A 2,500-nucleotide genomic window follows, 5' to 3' on the forward strand; every position below is an offset into this window, starting at 1 on the left:
GTTAATTATATACTGCCATAACATTCTTTTCTATTACATTTTACATTTAATTTTTTCAACTTATCAATGAATTTACTTGAGTTAAGACGTAATAGAGGTCTAAAGTTAATGTTTTTGAGCACCTACAGCCAAACCACACTGGACATGCCCAATCTCGTCTGATCTTGGAAGCTATGCAGTGTTGGGACTGGTTAGTACTTGGATGGGAGACTACCTAGGAATCCCAGGTGCTGTAGGTAACTCTATACTGCCATAACATTCTTTTCTTTTACATTTTACATTTAATTTTTTCAAATTATCAATGAATTTACTTGTGTTAAGAAGTAAAAGCGGTCTAAATTTAACGCTTTTGAGCACCTACATCCAAACCACAGTGGACATGCCCAATTTCGTCTGATCTTGGAAGCTATGCAGTGTTGGGCCTGGTTAGTACTTGGATGGGAGACCACCTGGGAATACCTGGAGCTGTAGTTAATTTTATACTGCCATAACATTCTTTTCTATTACATTTTACATTTAATTTTTTCAACTTATCAATGAATTTCCTTGAGTTAAGAAGTAATAGAGGTCTAAATTTAATGCTTTTGAGCACCTACAGCCAAACCACACTTGACATGCCCAATCTCGTCTGATCTTGGAAGTTATGCAGTGTTGGGCCTCGTTTGTACTTGGATGGGAGACAACCTGGGAATACCAGGTGCTGTAGGTAATTTTAGACAACCAAAACATTCTTTTCTATTACATTTACATTTCATTTTTTCAACTTATCAATGAATTTACTTGAGTTAAGAAGTAAAAGAGGTCTAAAGTTAATGTTTTTGAGCACCTACAGCCAAACCACACTGTACATGCCCAATCTCGTCTGATCTTGGAAGCTATGCAGTGTTAGGCCTGGTTAGTACTTGGAAGGGAGACCACCTGGGATTACCAGGTGCTGTAGGTAATTTTATACTGCCATAACATTCTTTTCTATTACATTTTACATTTCATTTTTCAACTTATCATTGAATTTACTTGAGTTAAGATGTAAAAGAGGTCTAAAGTTAATGTTTTTGAGCACCTACAGCCAAACTACACTGGACATGCCCAATCTCGTGTTATCTTGAAAGCTATGCAGTGTTGGGCCTGGTTAGTACTTGGATGGGAGACCACCTGGGATTACCAGGTGCTGTAGGTAATTTTATAGTGCCATAACATTCTATTCTATTACATTTTAAATTTAATTTTTTCAACTTATCAATGAATTTACTTGAGTTAAGAAGTAATAGAGGTCTAAAGTTAATGATTTTGAGCACCTACAGCCAAACCACACTGGACATGCCCAATCTCGTCTGATCTTGGAAGCTATGCAGTGTTGGGCCTGGTTAGTACTTGGATGGGAGACCACCTGGGAATACCAGGTGCTGTAGGTAATTTTATGCAGCCATAACATTATTTTCTATTACATTTTACATTTAATTTTTCAACTTATCAATGAATTTACTTGAGTTAAGAAGTAAAAGAGGTCTAAAGTTTAATGTTTTTGAGCACCTACAGCCAAACCACACTGGACATGCCCAATCTCGTCTGATCTTGGAAGCTATGCAGTGTTGGACCTGGTTAGTACTTGGATGGGAGACCACCTAGGAATCCCAGGTGCTGTAGGTAATTTTATACTGCCATAACAGTCTTTTCTATTACATTTTACATTTAATTTTTTCAACTTATCAATGAATTTACTTGAGTTAAGAAGTAAAAGAGGTCTAAAGTTAAGGCTTATAGCACCTATAGCCAAACCACACTGGACATGCCCAATCTCGTCTGATCTTGGAAGCTATGCAGTGTTGGGCCTGGTTAGTACTTGGATGGGAGACCACCTGGGAATACCTGGAGCTGTAATTAATTTTATACTGCCATAACATTCTTTTCTATTACATTTTACATTTAATTTTTTCAACTTATCAATGAATTTCCTTGAGTTAAGAAGTAATAGAGGTCTAAATTTAATGCTTTTGAGCACCTACAGCCAAACCACACTTGACATGCCCAATCTCGTCTGATCTTGGAAGCTATGCAGTGTTGGGCCTCGTTTGTACTTGGATGGGAGACAACCTGGGAATACCAGGTGCTGTAGGTAATTTTAGACAACCAAAACATTCTTTTCTATTACATTTACATTTCATTTTTTCAACTTATCAATGAATTTACTTGAGTTAAGAAGTAAAAGAGGTCTAAAGTTAATATTTTTCAGCACCTATAGGCAAACCACACTGGACATGGCCAATGTTGTTTGATCTTGGAAGCTATGCAGTGTTGGGAATGGTCAGTACTTGGATGGGAGACCACCTTGGAAAACCAGGTGCAGTAGGTAATTTTATACTGCCATAACATTCTTTTCTATTACATTTTACATTTCATTTTTCAACTTATCATTGAATTTACTTGAGTTAAGAAGTAAAAGAGGTCTAAAGTTAATGTTTTTGAGCACCTACAGCAAAACCACACTGGACATGCCCAATCT

General features: G+C 36.8%; 1 non-coding gene and 9 pseudogenes across 1 annotated transcript; all 10 read left to right on the forward strand.

The window, feature by feature from the left end:
• The first annotated feature begins 120 nt into the window (after window positions 1-120).
• Window positions 121-239, forward strand: LOC148485248 (5S ribosomal RNA; annotated as a pseudogene).
• Window positions 240-355: 116 nt separating this feature from the next.
• Window positions 356-474, forward strand: LOC148485249 (5S ribosomal RNA; annotated as a pseudogene).
• A 116-nt stretch (window positions 475-590) lies between these two features.
• Window positions 591-709, forward strand: LOC148485250 (5S ribosomal RNA; annotated as a pseudogene).
• Window positions 710-824: 115 nt separating this feature from the next.
• LOC148485251 (5S ribosomal RNA) lies at window positions 825-943 on the forward strand (annotated as a pseudogene).
• Window positions 944-1,058: 115 nt separating this feature from the next.
• Window positions 1,059-1,177, forward strand: LOC148485252 (5S ribosomal RNA; annotated as a pseudogene).
• A 116-nt stretch (window positions 1,178-1,293) lies between these two features.
• Window positions 1,294-1,412, forward strand: LOC148485253 (5S ribosomal RNA). The gene has a single exon (XR_015871754.1). It is a non-coding gene; the product is annotated as a 5S ribosomal RNA (ribosomal RNA).
• A 116-nt stretch (window positions 1,413-1,528) lies between these two features.
• LOC148485254 (5S ribosomal RNA) lies at window positions 1,529-1,647 on the forward strand (annotated as a pseudogene).
• A 115-nt stretch (window positions 1,648-1,762) lies between these two features.
• On the forward strand, window positions 1,763-1,881 carry LOC148485255 (5S ribosomal RNA; annotated as a pseudogene).
• Window positions 1,882-1,997: 116 nt separating this feature from the next.
• On the forward strand, window positions 1,998-2,116 carry LOC148485256 (5S ribosomal RNA; annotated as a pseudogene).
• Window positions 2,117-2,465: 349 nt separating this feature from the next.
• Window positions 2,466-2,500, forward strand: part of LOC148485257 (5S ribosomal RNA) — a 119-nt pseudogene continuing 84 nt past the window's right edge.

The sequence above is a fragment of the Taudactylus pleione genome, unplaced genomic scaffold, assembly GCF_031769625.1.
Source record: "Taudactylus pleione unplaced genomic scaffold, aTauple2 ptg000550l, whole genome shotgun sequence".
Lineage (NCBI taxonomy): Eukaryota > Metazoa > Chordata > Amphibia > Anura > Myobatrachidae > Taudactylus > Taudactylus pleione.